This window comes from Myotis yumanensis, unplaced genomic scaffold (genome assembly GCF_028538775.1).
Source record: "Myotis yumanensis isolate MYYU_CA2020_CCGP unplaced genomic scaffold, mMyoYum1.0.hap1 SCAF_7, whole genome shotgun sequence".
Lineage (NCBI taxonomy): Eukaryota > Metazoa > Chordata > Mammalia > Chiroptera > Vespertilionidae > Myotis > Myotis yumanensis.
Genome location: NW_027223758.1, coordinates 33,888,517 through 33,904,912, shown reverse-complemented (window position 1 = coordinate 33,904,912; position 16,396 = coordinate 33,888,517). Strand labels below are relative to the sequence as shown.

At 45.9% G+C, this 16,396-nt stretch overlaps 1 pseudogene; it reads left to right on the top strand.

The window, feature by feature from the left end:
* Positions 1–1,662: 1,662 nt before the first annotated feature.
* LOC139013463 (putative testis-specific Y-encoded-like protein 3) lies at positions 1,663–2,745 on the top strand (annotated as a pseudogene).
* Positions 2,746–16,396: the final 13,651 nt, after the last annotated feature.

Sequence of the window (16,396 nt, the reverse complement as noted above, 5' to 3'; positions counted from 1 at the left end):
CCTGTCTCATTGGCCTTGATGGGATTCTGTGCCACCCCCAAACCAGTCACCAAAAGCCAGTGACGACGGGAAAATGTGTTTCTCAGAGGAAATTTGGGGTACTATTATGAAGAATGAATGGATACTGGTTGTCCAAGAAAAATGTTATCCACTGCTCACGGTGTACAACTGGTAAGTAACAGAGCTAGGACCTGACCTTGCTCACTTGTGCCGATCCATTAGGTTCAGACAAACTGTTGAGAGGCTGACATGGCTTGGCCAGTCGCTAATAAAGGTAGTTATCACTATCCTGGGTCCCATCACTTGTGCTGAAATCCTCCCATCCAGGGCTCAGACTGAGCTTTTCTGTGGTCTGGAGCCAGTGTCCTTAGCCACGCAGTGCAACTCTGGAGTCCAACCCAGGAGTCCAAGGGGCATTAACAAGTATTCATGTGTGTAACAGATGTTTTGTGTAAAAAGGGCAGTGGGCTGGCCCTTCATCTCTTTGGCCTTCCACTTGACAAATGTTCACTGTCCATCTCAATGGGTCAGATCTCTGGCTAGCGCCCCAATGAAATCCACCTTGCCCTGTTAGGGTGTTTGTGCCCCAGGATGGGCCTGTGGGCTCAGACTATCTTATCCATGGCGCCAGGGGAGGATGAAGGCTTTCTGGAGGAGGTGGCAAAAATTCAAGGCAGAACAGGGACATAGGTATACTGACCTCCACAGGCTACAAGTTTTGAAGCCAAGACCACAGGAACACATGCATTTGTAGGATCAGGGCTTCAGGGACTGGTCCATCCAATCTCTTAACCCAGTGGTCGGCAAATCGAGGCTCGAGAGCCACATGCGGCTCTTTGGCCCCTTGAGTGTGGCTCTTCCACAAAATACCACGTGTGGGCGTGCACATACAATGCGATTGAAACTTTGTGGCCCATGCGCAGAAGTCAGTTTTTGGAAAGGAGATAGACAAAATAAGTATACAAGACGAGTGTGGATGGGAGAGTTGGAAGGGGTCGACCTCAGCGAACGTACCTCAATCAGATTGAGGACGTTTTTAGCAAAGGTCAGCTTAGGAGTACCCTAAGTAAGTTAATAACAATGTACCTACCTATATAGTTTAAGTTTAAAAAATGTGGCTCTCAAAAGAAATTTCATTCGTTGTACTGTTGATATTTGGCTCTGTTGACTAATGAGTTTGCCGACCACTGTCTTAACCTATTAAAGCACAGACACACCCTGCACTTCAGACTCGAGTTCACATTTGTGAAATGTTTGGTACAGAGCGGAGGGGTAGCCCCAGAGTCTAAGTCAAATTGTCTACCTTTCAGCCTACTGGCCCAGAAGGGCCCAGCTGGTGGGGAGGAAACCAGGCAGATGCCACTTGCTCCCTGGTTGGCAGTACTTGAGACCCTCCCTTGCCCCAGAACCTTTTACTCTGACCTTGTTTCTCCTTTCTTCACATAGTTTGAGCACCTCCATGTGCTCGTCAGTTGTCAATTACTGTCAACTGCAGCACGCAGTTTGGTTGCAAGGGATACCTCTTGAGCCCCTCTGCATACGCCCTAGTAATTTATCCAGTGCAAAGCTGCCCCAAAGCCGCAGAGGACTGAGGGCACCTGGAGACTCGCACCTGCCCACCACAGATGGCGGGAACGGTAATCGCCTGGCCTGGTAGCTGTGATGGAAGATTCTGTCTATAACCGGGGGTTGGGCTTGACCCCTGACGCTTACTCCGAGTTGCTCCTTGCTTGGTACACCCCCGCACTTCACCACCAGCGCCCTACTAATACGCGGCCAGTTCTGTCTGGCACCTGATGTTTCATCCCCACCGCGAAGTTCCCTGCTCCTCCGCCAGGCCTGGCCCCTCGAGACCCCAGCCTACCCTCCTCTGTCTTTTCCTCCCCACCCCACCCCCCCTCCAGCAGCCGGGCGACCCTAGCGAATCACATCCCAATAAGAGCGCGCGAGGTGGCTGAGCGCGCCAGGGAGTTGGAGACCACACGTTCCGCCAGCCGCCACTCTCCAGGAGTCCCCTGTGTTGCCCGATCACCCCGAGCCCCTTCAGGCCAGAGGCTTCCGCAGGTGAAGGCGGAGGAGGGTGTGGAAGTCCTGGAAACCACCGCGCGCCTGCCGCCCGGCCCGGCACAAGAACAGGGGCTCGCGCCTGGCCTTGGCGGCTTGGGCGCGAGAAGCCGGCGAATGCGGGCACCCAGACTCGCAGCCGCCCCGGGACCACCTCGCCAGGTCCTGGGAGCCGGGAAGCGGTCTCCGCAGCGACTGATCGTAACCTGGAAAACGGCCTTGTTGGGGGTGAGGCCGCAAAAACCTGTGGCGCAGAGGGGTGGGGGGCTCGTGCTGAAGCGGGGCGGGAAGGCGGAGGAAGTGATTATTGAGGAGGGCGCCATCTTCTTGGAGGAGGCCGATTGGGAGGTGCAAGAGCAGCAGGTGGCAGAGAAGCTGGAGGTAAGGACGGAGGCACAGGAAGGACCGGTACCCCTAAACCTTGATGGCCCAGTTATGGACCCACTGGAGGCCACCCAATGGGAGCTGGAGGCCATGAGTGCCCAGGCCGACTGGGCCTATCTGCAGCTTGAGCGCAGGTTTGGGCGCATGCACCTCGCCCTTAGGAGCTTCTTCATCCAGAATATTCCTGGCTTCTGGGTCACCACCTTCCTGAACAACCCGCAGCTGTCAGCCATGATTAGCCCCATCCCTGTCTGCTGCTTTGCCCCACGTGCACCTCAAAAATTACTGTGTGAGTGAATGACTATTCAGATGTGTCAGAGTGTTATGCTGGGCTCTGTCAACATGGTTCTTACCCAAGGATTTCAGTAGGGCAGAGAAAAGTGGGGGCAATGAAGGGTGACCTTATAATTTGTCATTTAGCTGGAACACATCTGGGAGTGAAAGGGACATTACTAATAATTACCCTGGGACAAGAGGCCTAACTGGCACATAATGGTCATCTCAAAGAGATAGAACCCAACTAAAGTCCAGCTTGGCATACAGCTCACCCCAACTGTGTGTGATGTGTGTGGTCACAGGGTGGAGACCCCTCTGAAATCAGACACTAAAGCTGGGCTTTTAAGAATGGGCAGTAGTTTAGAAAGTGGGGCAGGAGAAGGGAACTCCTGACAGTCAACAGCATGACCAAAGGCACTGAGATAGGGCAGTGCATGATGTGTTCAGGGCCCTGAGTGTGGCTGTTTGGGAGAGGCAGGGCTAGATGAGTAGGTTAAGGCCATTTTCTGGAAGTAGAAACTGAGTGCAAAAACTCAGGTTTTATCTCATGGCTAGAGGGTCAAATGCGGTTTGGAGGTGGGAGAGCTCGCAGGGCAGCTGGAGGCAAGGGGAGACGATACCAGCTCTGTAGTATCTTCAGTTTGCATCTTGTCCATCTTCCACGAAGCTCTCCATGACTGCCCTAGCCCACAACAACCTCGGCCGCCTCCCAATGACACCTAGTACCTTAATATTGGACACCAGTCCCTGTGTGGGTTGTACCCTCTAGGTTTCTCTTGTGCCAAATACCCGTCCTTGATGCTCCCAGGGTGAGCCTCAAAGCGTCCTGGCAATCCTGCCTGCTCTGAACCTACCTGGTGGGTAGATGGACTTTGGTTCCTGCAGCCCAAATTTAGGCCAAGCTGAATCCTGTATGTCCTTAGGCCCAAGACAATGGTGCTTACCAAAACAAGTGCTTACCTGATCTTTCTGCTGCATGACCAGTGGCATGCTGCCTTCACACTGAGCCTGGCCTCGGCAAGTGTGTGTCCCAGCCACACTTCTGGAGCACGAGCGCAGGTTTGGCTCTCATTCTCAGAACCCACTCCTGCTTGCTCACTCATTCAGGTCCAGAGTCACTCATTTGTTTATCCATACCTTGTAGCACCGCCTCTGTACTGAGCACTGGGGACACAAGACGACTCTATTCAGGTCTCTGCCCTCAGTGAGCTCAAGAGTCCAATGAGGCTGAAAACAGTGATAACTGCTGACATTTAGTGAGCACCTACTATGTACCAGGTGCTTACAAAGATATAGCAGCCAGAGTGGCTCTCTAAACCATGTGTTGGGCCGTGTCCTTTCTCTGCTCCAAACCCTCCAAGGCGTCTGATTGGATGCAAGAGGAAAAGACAACATGCTTCTCATGGTCTGTAAGACGCTCATGATCTGACCTCGCCATCCCTCCAATTTTATTTCCCATGCTTTTCCTCCTTCCAGTGACACCAGCCTTCTGCTAGTCTTCAAACCTGTCTTAAGACCTTGCTTGCTCTTCCCTCCACTTGGAACCTTTTCTAGATATTTGCATGGCAGGCTTCTCAATTCATTAAGGTCTAAGCTCATCTATTGCAATTTCATCTCTTCAGGGAAGCCTTTCCTGACCACCCTTTCTAAAAAAACACATCACTCTCCTTCCCCTTTCTCTGATTTGGGCTTTATTATAAGACTTACAACCATCTGACATTATATCGTGTATTTATTTATATATCTGGCTTTTTCTCTATACTCATGGGGACTTTGTTTTTATTCACTGCTGGACGCTATTCTACGTGAGGGGTGTTCACCTAGAACCGTGGTCGGCAAACTGCGCCTCGCGAGCCACATGCGGCTCTTTGGCCCCTTGAGTGTGGCTCTTCCTAAACCTTAAGAGTACCCTAATTAAGTTAATAACAATGTACCTACCTATATAGTTTAAGTTTAAAAAATTTGGCTCTCAAAAGAAATTTCAATTGTTGTACTGATGATATTTGGCTCAGTTGACTAATGAGTTTGCCGACTACTGACCTAGAATATCATCCAGCACAGTGGGGGGCTCAGAAACTCTGTGGAATGAATTCTTCAAGGTTCAGGAGGGTCTTCCAGGTGGGCAAGGAGAAAACTATCTGTAGAGATAGGAACTCTGTATGGCCCGAGGCAACTCTTTTCCAGGCAGTCTCTGGAGTTGAAGTGATGTCTTTGGGCCCCTTCCAGTCCCTTCTACTGAGAGATGGCCACTTTGGCTTACACGTGCTCCCAGGATGGCGAGGAGGGGCTTCCTGCTTCGGTGTGAAGAGCAGACACAAGCCTCTGACACCAGGGCTGTGCTCACCTCTGTTCTAAGAGATCAGCCCTGTTCTATTGGCCTGGGAAGGACCTTTGAACAAGTTCTTTTCAATCAGAAAAATATGTCCAGAAACTATAGATAGCAACTAGTTGCCACCTGTAACTGTGCTGATTACAGCTTGGGGGACTTTGATATTTTGCTCCACGGACATGATTTCAGCACAAAAACTAAAGGAAGTCTGGTATCTGCTTGCCCTGGCGAACTAAATATTGACTTGGGTCGGTGAACTTTGAGGCCCCCAGCATCAGAGCTAAGGATCTCAAGGGCGTGGGCTGTGGTGGAGCAGGCACCCGCTGGAAGGCCGATGGACCTGTGAGCTCCCGATTCTGCAGTGTGGCCTTGGACATGTCTTTTGACAGCTCTCAAGAACTTGGGATTCCTTAAAGGGAGGAAAAATCCCTTTAAGATGCCTTCCCCTCCACATAAGATCTCCAGCTCTCCAGGTGGCTGGCTCAGTTACAATACTTTTGGTTGCATCTAACAGAAGCTTTAACTTTGACTTAAAGCATTTTTTTTTTTCTTACCTGAACATCCAGAGGTAAGATGGGCTGTTTGATTCAGCAGCTCAATGATGTCTTCCAGGACTTGGGCCTTCTTCTCTGCTCCGCCATCCTTTCTGTTGGTTCCACTCTCAGGTTGGTAGCAAGATGGTGGCAATAGCGCCAAGGGGCACTTTGGGATATGGCAGCTCCAGAGAAGGCTGATTTGTCTTCCCATGACACCCTTAAAAGGAAGTGAACCTTTCCCAGAAGCCACTCTAGACTTTCAAGATCTTGTATGTAACTGGCTAGAACAGGGTAACATGTCTACTCTTGAATCAGTTATTGGTGAGAGGGAGCATGGACACTATTTCCATGACTTGCTTGGACCAAGCATCGGTGAAATGGATGTGTGCCCACGTCTAGTGGGATAACTAGGACCATCATCTCTAGGAGCTCACAGTCATAATTCGGCCTTTCTATGGGTCCCCCAAGATGGCACTTTCATGCTGTAATGGTACTCTGGGTTAGAGGGTACTGGCTTCTGGCTAGCATAGGTCCAATGACAAGGCTTCTGGTCTTAGAGCAGTGATGGCGATCCTTTTGAGCTCGGCGTGTCAGCATTTTGAAAAACCCTAACTTAACTGTGGTGCTGTGTCACATATAGAAATTTTTTGATATTTGCAACCATAGTAAAACAAAGATTTATACTTTTGATATTTATTTTATATATTTAAATGCCATTTAACAAAGAAAAATCAACCAAAAAAATGAGTTCGCGTGTCACCTCTGACACGCGTGTCATAGGTTCGCCATCACTGTCTTAGAGAGCTCCGTAAGTCCAGCCAAGTCATTGCCAAGCTAAGATTCTTGGGAGTCAGGCCCTTTAGACTCACTTTTGGTGAGTGAGGAGGGAATAACTGACTGAGCACCTAGTGTGAGTGACCCTTTGACTTAACAGAACTCATACAGTACTTCTCAGACACCCTGTGATCTTACAGGTGGAAAAGCTGGCAGTAGAGACTTCACTTTTTAGCCAAGCTGGAATTACAGGGATCATATTTATCCTTCTACCTGAAGCAACCAGAAAAAAAAGACCAAATACATGAAACAGTGGTTTTCCAGGCTCTGGACATTGACCAAAAAGGACAGTGATCCCAGGCAGGTAAACAAGCAAGGAAAGCCCTATGATTGCCCTAGCTTACTGCCCTCAGGGAGTTGTCAGGCTGTAGCACATGGACGGGGACTGAATGGGGCCAGTGCAGAGAGTTCAGGTAGACCACAGCAATGAGTTCCTAGGACAAAATGCCAGAGAATGAGCGAGAGCTGCAGAGAAACTCCTGGAGAGCTGCAGGGGGTCTCCTTGAATATTCAGCAGAAAACTGATTGGCACAAGCCTGTGGGGAAACTACCTGAGGCCAGGTAAAGAACCATCAGGAAAGATGAAAGGGAATAGAATAGTCTCTATTCCCACCAGCCATGGCACTGGGGACAATATCATGGGGGCATTGAGGAGAATACTTAGAAAAGTCTCAGTATTGGCCAATAACTAACCCTAGAATAAGCACTGTTCTGAAATTGCCTTAAAAATCTTATGAGCAAGACTCAAAAAGATCAAACTATTTCCAGTAACTTAACTGTCCCAGAACAAAGCTCAAGGGGATTTATAGGATTACAAAAACATTCAGCACCTAACAAGGTAAAACTCACAACATCTGGATAATAAAAGATTGTCAGTCCTATAAAGTTCCAAGCAACATAATTCACAATGAGGAAATAAGCAATAAACACCAACCCACAACTGAAACAGAGGTTAAAATGAGCACATAAAAACATTAAAAGTTATTACTGCATTCCACATCTTAAAAAAGTTAAATTGAGCCTCACATATATGGTCAAATGATTTTTTGACAAAGGTGCCAAAACCATTCAATGGGGAAAGGACAATCTTTTCAACAAATTGTGCTGGGAAAACTGGATTTCTACATAGAAAAGAATAAACTTGGGCCTGGCTGGTGTGGCTCAGTGGTTGAGTGTTGACCTATGAACCAGGAGGTCAAGATTCGATTCCTGATTGGGGCACATGCCCAGGTGGTGAGCTTGATCCCCAGTAGGGGGTGTACAGGAGGCAGCCAATCAATGATTCTCATTATTGATGTTTCTATCTCTCTCTCCCTTTCCCTTCCTCTCTGAAATCAATAAAAAATATATATATATATAAAAAGTCGGATCCTTACCTTATACCACATACAAAAATGAATTCAAAATAGATCAAAGATTTAAGTGTAATATCTAAAACTATAAAATTCTTAGAAGAACACAGGGGAAAAGCTTCATGACTTTGGCTTGGCAATGATTTACCAGATATGACACCAAAAGCACAGGCAACAAAAGAAATAGAAATGGGCTTCATCAAAATTATATCCAAGGACACTACTAACAGAATGAACAGGCAACCCACAAAGGGACAAAATATTTTGCAAATCATGCATCTGATAAAGGAATAATATTCAGCCGAGACCGGTTTGACTCAGTGGATAGAGCGTCGGCTTGCGGACTGAAAGGTCCCAGGTTCGATTCTGGTCGGGGGCATGTACCTGGGTTGCGGGCACATCCCCAGTAGGAGATGTGCAGGAGGCAGCTGATCGATGTTCCTCTCTCATCGATGTTTCTAACTCTCTATCTCTCTCCCTTCCTCTCTGTAGAAAATCAATAAAATACATTAAAAAAAAAAAAAAGGAATAATATTCAGGATATATAAAGAACTTCTACAACTCAATAACAAAAAACTCAATTAAAAATTGGGTAGCCCCAACCGGTTTGGCTCAGTGGATAGAGCGTCGGCCTGCGGACTGAAAGGTCCCAGGTTTGGTTCCGGTTCCGGTCAAGGTCATGTACCTTGGTTGTGGGCACATCCTCAGTGGGAGGTGTGCAGGAGGCAGCTGATTGATGTTTCTCTCTCATTGATGTTTCTAACTCTCTATCCCTCTCCCTTCCTCTCTGTAAAAAAATCAATAAAATATATTGTTAAAAAATTGGGCAAAGGACTTGAATAAATATTACTCCAAAGAAGATATACAAATGGCTAATAGGCATATGAAAAGATGCTTAACATCACTAACCACTAATGCAAATCAAACCTACAAGAACATTCACTAGGATGATATTATAAAAAGCAGAAAACAATAAGTATTGACAAGGATATAGAGAAACTGGAACTTTTATGCATTGCTGGTGGGAATGTAAAATGGTATAGCCACTCTAGTAAACTATATGGTGGTTCCTCAAAAAAGTAAACATAGAATTACCACAGGATCCCGCAATTTCGCTCCCAGGTATATACCCAAAATAACTGAAAGCAGAAAGTTGAACAGATATTTGTACACCAATGTTCACAGCAGCATTATCCCCAATAGCCAAAAGGTGAAAACAACCTGAATGTCCATTGGTGGAATATTAAGCCTTTAAAAGGAGTAAAATTTGGATACATCACAATGTGGGTAAATCTTGAAGACATTATGCTAACTAAAATAAGACACAAAAGGACAAGTATTGTGTGATTCCACTAGAGTAGCCAAATTCATAGAGACAGAAAGGAGAAAACAGTGGTTGCTAGGAGCTGGAGGGAGAAGAGGAATTAGTATTTAATGGGTATAGAGTTTTAGTTTGGAATGATGGAAAGTTCTGGAGATGGTTGCACAATATTCAAATGTACTTAATGCCATTAAATTGTACATTTAAAATGGTCAAAATGGTAAATTTTATGTTATGCATATTTTACTCAATATAAAGTTAAGAGATAGGAAAGATATATAAAAAAGACCTAATCAAATTTCTAGAGATGAAAAAGATAATGCCTGAGATGAAAACCACACTAGATGTGATTAATAGCAGAGTACATATGGCAGAAGATTAGTAAAATTAAAGGCATAGCAATAGAAATTGTTCAAAATGAAACATAGAAAAAAAGAATAAAAAAAGAAAAGAAGATGAAAAGAGCATCAGTGGGTGGAACATCTGTGCTAGGACAACTTCAAGCAGCCTAATATATGATTAATCAGAATGACTGAATGAAAGGAGAGATGGAGGAAGAGAAAAAACTATTTGAAGATATAATGATCTAAAACTTACCAAACTTACTGAAAACAATAAACACACAGTTCCAAGAAGCTCAATGACTTTAAGCATAAAAAATATGAAGAAAACTATATCAAGGCATACATAACTAAAAAATAGCTCAAAAATAGTGACACAGAAAAAAAGACTTGTTAAATATAGAGAGGACACATATAGGACATCAGATCTGTCGTTGGAAGCAACGTAAGTGATAAGATAATAGAGTAACATCTTTAAAATGTTACTCTAGGAAAGAAAAAGAAACTTGTCAATCTAGGATTCTATAACTAACAAAAATATCTTTCAATAACAAAGGTAAAATTGAGACATTTTAGGCATATAAAAACTGGAATAATTCATTAGCAGCAGATCTTTACTACAAGGAATGTTAAAGGATATCTTTCAGGTAGACAGAAACTGGTACCAGATGGAAATAATCTACACAAAGGAATGAAGATCACTGGAAATGATAACTACATGGGTACATATGTAAGTTTTTTTCCTAGTATTTAAATTCTTTTAAGACAATTGTTTAGCCCTAACCAGTTTGGCTCAGTGGATAGAGCGTCGGCCTGTGGACTGAAGGGTCCCAGGTTCGATTCCGGTCAAGGACATGTACCTGGGTTGCGTGCACATCCCCATGGGGGGTGTGCAGGAGGCAGCTGGTCGATGTTTCTCTCTCATTGATGTTTCTAACTCTCTATTCTTCTCCCTTCCTCTCTGTAAAAAATCAATAAAATATATTTTTTAAAAAAGACAATTGTTTAAATAAAAGTAGCAAAAATACATTATGAGGTTTATAACATATGTAAAAGTAAAAAGGAATGGCAGCCATACTCTAAAGGCTGGGAAGGTAGACATAGAAGTATCCTATCTAATAATAGACAAACATGGTAATTGACCATACCTTCGCTACACTTCCCATAGGCTAGTCAAGGAAATATGCAAATTAGCCACCAACAAAGATGGCGGTTAATTTGCATAAGTAGGCGCAATGCTGGGAGGCAAAAGGGGAAGGGCAGAAGAAGCCGCCTGCCGCTGATGGTGATTGGAAACCCAGGCGGCAGGCAAGAGCCAGGGGGCAGGGCAAAGGCGGCTGGCCACCTTTGCCCTGCCCCCCAGCCTGTGATTGGAGAACTGGGGCCGCCTTTGCCCCCCCCCCGGCCGGTGATCAGAGAAGCCCGGCGGGGCAGGGAAGAGGCGGCCACCAGCAGCCGCCTCTTCCCTGCCCCCGCCCCCACCCCGGCTGGTGTTGGGAGAAGTACCTGTATTTTTTTTTCAAAGTACCTGTATTTTTAATAATTTCTTGACATGGTAAAAGAATTTTACATTATGATCCAAGGGTGGTGGGGTGAGGAGAAGGAGCAGCAGAACAATCCAACAAACAAAAAGGGAAACAGAAATGCATGGTGGAAGGGATTTGAAGGGTGGGTAGGAGCATTGCCCAACTAAAATGCAATTGGTTTGTTACTGAGTACTATTCATGGGAAGACAGCATCCTGACTCCTTCTCTATACAGCATATTGGGAGTAAAAATGATGCATCCAGGTGGGGATATGATTAGGGGTTGGAAGACAGACAGGGAAAGAAGAAGTCAGAAATAGACACTGAGAGAGTCACTGGCCGGCTGGCTGCAAATACTGACTCTCCAGTAGTGATAGAATAAAAAAGTGGGGGATATCTCTGGAAGATTCAAGAGATAGGGGGCAACTCTTCTATGGTTTTGACTTGCCCAGCAGATTTCCACATACACACGTATACACGCCTATGTTTGCATGCACACACATATACACATAACTGACTGCCCTCCCTGGAAGCACAGAAGAAGCCGCCAGAAGAAGCCACCGCCCACCTTTGGTCCAGGCGCCAGCGCCTGCGGCTTGCTGCAGCCCAGGAGATGGACATGCCACCCGCCCAAGGTCCCAGGCTGCAGCCACCCGGAGAAGCTGCCAGCCCTGTGGTCCAGGGTGCCAGCGCCTGTGGCCAGGGAAGTAAGTTCCCTCTTCTCCTACTGCAGTCATTACTTCAATATTCCCCTTCTGAATTTCTCTCCTGTGCTGCAACCCAACTCCACTTTTCATCGGAAGGATACAGAACAGAGAGAGCAGTGTTAAAAGCTTACATTTTTAAGCTGGTAAGGTTGGTACTTAAACATATAAATGGAAAACTAGAGTCCTTAAGGTAACAAAGGCTACAAAGGACAGGGACAGCGCATGACTTATTATATCCAGCAATCCATATGGGGACTAAAAACTTTGCAATGATGACAATTAGTGAAGATATGAATCAAATAGTTGACAGGGACAATTCTACCATCTTTGAAAATATCTACATCAAATCTGTTTAAATAGATTTTCATCTGCATAATGTAACACATTCTGACAAGACCACCACCACCACCAATGTGGTCAGTGTTGTGCCTATAAATGTTTAATAACTGAGGGACTCCCCTCCCCACCCGAGTGCACAAATTTTTGTGCACCAGGCTACTAGTCCTATATAATAAAAGCCTAATATGCAAATTGTTCAACCAGGAGCTCAACCGCTCACTATGACGTGTGCTGACCACCAGGGGGCGGCACGGAACATGGCGGGTGTCAGTGACACTGCACTGGAAGCAGGCAACAGTGCAGGCACTGCCGGCCTCAATGGGCCCCGATGAGAGTGGGACTGTGGTAGGATGGTGGAGGTGAGCGGGTGGCACCAGCCAAGGCAGGTGCGAGCAGGGGGCCTAATCACCCTGCCAATGGCCCCACAGACGGTGACCAGCGGTGGGGGGTGGGACCGCTGCCCAGCTCCCAGGCGCTGAGGGAGCTGGGCTGGGGGGCCCGGCCCTGATCAATCGTCCTGCAGGCAGGATGGTGGAGTAGGTGAAGGGGCAGCACCAGGCCATGGTGGGGTGCCAGGCAGGGCTGTGAGGCTGGGGGTGTGAGCTGGGGCCCAATCCCTGCAGGCCACCCCGAGGGACCCCCACCCCTGCACGAATTTGTGCACTGGGCCTCTAGTACTATTATAAGCTTCTTGTATTGTACATGAAGTTGCATAATATCACTTAAAGGTAGACTGTAACTTTAAAGACATATAAAGCCTAAAGTAATCACTAAAATATAAAAAGTTATAGACAATAAACTAATGAAGGAGATTAAAAAGGAAAGCGTCCCTGATTTACCCAAAAGAAGGTAGAAAAAGAGGAAAAAGCAAACAACAGGTAGGACAACTAGGAAACAAATGGTAAGATTATACCCTTAAACCTAACCAAATCAATATTCCCATTAAACATAAATGGTTTAAATATTCCAATTAAAAAGCAGAGATTGCCCGGCCACGTGGCTCGGTGGTTGAGCGTCAACCTATGAACCAGGAGGTCAAAATTCAATTTCCGGTCAGGGTTGTGGGCGTGCCAGAAGCAGCCAATTAATGATTCTCTCTCATCATATATGCTTCTATCTCCCCATCCCTTCCTCTCTGAAATCAATAAAGATATTTTTTTAAAGCAGATATTGTAAAATTAGATAAAAAAGCAAAACCAAACTATACACTGCCTATAAAAATACACTTAAAAATAAAAATGCAAATAGGCTAAAAGTAAAAGGTTGGAAAAAGATATATGTGCTAACATTGGTCAAAAGAAAGTGGGATTGACTATATTAACATCAAAGTAGATTTCAGAGCAAAGACTATTACCAGTGATAAATTGATCCAATGGGCAATATGTACCTAACAGAGTTCCAAAATACATATAGCAAAAACAAAACTGCAAGGAAAATTATACAAATCTATAATTATAGTTGAAGATTTCAATACCCCTCTTTTATTTTTTTATTTTTTAAAAAAATTTATTGAGGTAACACTGGTTAATAGCACTATATAAGATCGAGGTGTACAACATTATAATCTGACAACTGCATACACTATGTGTTCAACACAAAGGAGATTACATATAAGTAGTATGCAAATACATGAAAAAAAATAAAACAAAATTTAGGAAACGGGTTTGGAGGAGGAGTGGCAGTAAAGAGAAATGTGATCAGTGAGGAGTATACAGGGAATAGCAATTCTATTAGCAATGTTTTATTTTTTTGAGTGTGTGACGCTCAAAACACTTCATAATATTTATTTTATTCGTATTTAATTATTTAAATATGTTTTTACTGGTTTTTAGAGAGAGGAAGGGAGAGGGAGAGAAAGACAGAAACATCAATGAAAAGAATCATTGATTGGCTGCCTACTGCACACCCCTTACTGGGGATCAAGCCTGAAACCCAGTCATGTGCCCTGACTGGGAATCAAACTGTGACTTCCTGGCTCCTGTGTCAATGCTCAATCACTGAGCTACACTGGCCAGGCTCATAAGTTCTTTTTAAAGATATAAACAAATGAGGAAGATTAAGTAAGAATAATCAAGTAGTTAATCCATATGAGAACAGTTGGGAAACACCTAACTATCACTCAGAATAAGCTTTTGATAGACTGATGTTTTAAGCCTGGGAAGACAAAAACAGAAAGAGAATACACAACTATAAAGAGTACTAGAGGCCCGGTGCACGAAATTCGTGCACTAGGGGGGGGGAGGGGGCCCCTCAGCCTGGCCTGCACCCTCTCCAATCTGGGACTCCTTAGGGGATGTCAGACTGCCTGTTTAGGCCTGATCCTTTACCAGCAGCCGGACATCCCTCTCGCAACTCAGGACCGCTGGCTCTTAACCACTTACCTGCCTGCATGCCTGCCTGATTGCCCCTAACCACTCTGTTTGCCAGCCTGATCACCCCCAACTGCCTCCCCTGCCAGCCTGTTTGCCCCCAACTACCCCCTGCCACCAGCCTGATTGCTCCCAACTGCCCCCCCCCCACCAGCCTAATTGGGGTTGGGGGGCCGATTGGGGGTGGGGCTGGCCATGGGGAGGGGCTGTGGTTGGTGGGCTGGGCAACCACCCCCCCAAATGGGTTGGGGGGTGGTGATCAGGGCCAGTGGCCTGGGGGAAGAGCCATGGGTGGTTGGCCAGACAGCCCTGCCCCTGATTGCGGTGGGGGTGGGGGGGCAATCTGGGGTGGGGCTGGGCAAAGGGAGAGGCTGCAGGAGATTGGCTGGCCAGCCCTGCCCCCTATTGGAGTGGGGGGATCAAGGGTGGGGCCAACCTGGGGAGGGGCTGCAGGACATTGGCCGCCCAGCCCTGCCCCCTCTTGGGGTGGGGGAGTGCAATCAGGGGCAGATAGCCATGGGGAGGGGCTGTGGGCCTATTGTGGTGGGGCAGGTTGGTCAAGGATGTGGCTGGCGGGGGGGGGGGGGGGGAAGAGAGGGGGCAATACCCCTCTTTTAATTGATACAACAAGCAGGCATAAAAATTAGTGAAGATATAATAGACTTGAACAATACTATCAACCAACTTAACCTGATTGATATTTATAGAATAGTCCACCCCAAAGAGCAGAATACCTATACTTTTATGTGTACACTGTACATTTACCAAGATAGACCATATTTTGGGCCATAAAACAAGACTCAATAAATTCAAAAGGTTCAAGACATACATAGTCTCTGCCCAAAACAGAATTAATCAATAACAGAAAGATCCCGAAAAAAAAAAAAAATCCCCCAATATTTGGAAACTAAATAACACATGAATCAAAAAAGAAATCAGATATTAGAAAGTATCTTGAATTGAGTGACAATGAAAAACAACATATCAGAATTTCTAGAATGTTGCTAAAGCAGTACTTAGGAAACAATTTATAGCATTGAACATCTATATTAGAGAAAAAAAGAGGCCACAAATAAATTACCTCAGCTTCCACCTTAAGAAATTAGAACAGTGCAAATTAACTGAGTTGGAAGGGATGGGGTATAATAGGCAACTATTGTTTTTGTTGCTCTACATTCCTTATCTTGGGAAGTCATTCTTCCCTCATCACCCATTCCAAGTGATTCTGGTGAGGTTGAAATTCACAATAGCCAATGCCCTTGGAGTATGCAGCCCATAATAATACTCTATTCCCTGGGTTTAGTGAGTGGTCCAATATGTGCAAGCAGTAATCCAAGCTGGGCCCACAAGAGACCTTTCCTGGGATTTATTTATATTAAATACTAGAGCCCCGGTGCACGAAATTCATGCATGGGGTGGTGGTGGTGGTCCCTCAGCCCGGCCTGCACCTGCTCGCAATCCAGGACCCCTCAGGGGATATCCGACTGCCAGTTTAGGCCCAATCCCTGTGGACATCCCTCTCACAATCCGGGACCACTGGCTCCTAACCACTCACCTGCCTGCCTTGCCTGATCGCCCCTAACCGCTCGCCTGCCTGCCTGATAGCCCCTAACCACCTTTGCCTTGGCTCCCGCAGCTTTGTCTGAAAGGTCATTTGGCTGTCTGGTCTAATTAGAATATTATGCTTTTATTATTATAGATACTTAAGTAGGGGAGGATATATCTTTTTCTAGGCTTTCCAAACTGGCTAATGTAAGCCTAGAGCCATCTGTGCCACGTCCTCCATACCTTCCCCATAGGGAAGAAGGCTCTTGACAATGGGACAGAATGGACCAGAGAGAAGCAGAGTGGAAAAGGGAGAATCCTAAGGCTATCCTTTGAGCCCTTGGATCTATCCAAACCTGAAGCCAAATAATCCATTTACTTGGTGACTTATAAGCCACTGTATTCCCCTTGGGCTTATGCCAATTTGACTTGTTTCTCCTGTTTGCAGTTGAAGGAGTCTTACATGACAGATAG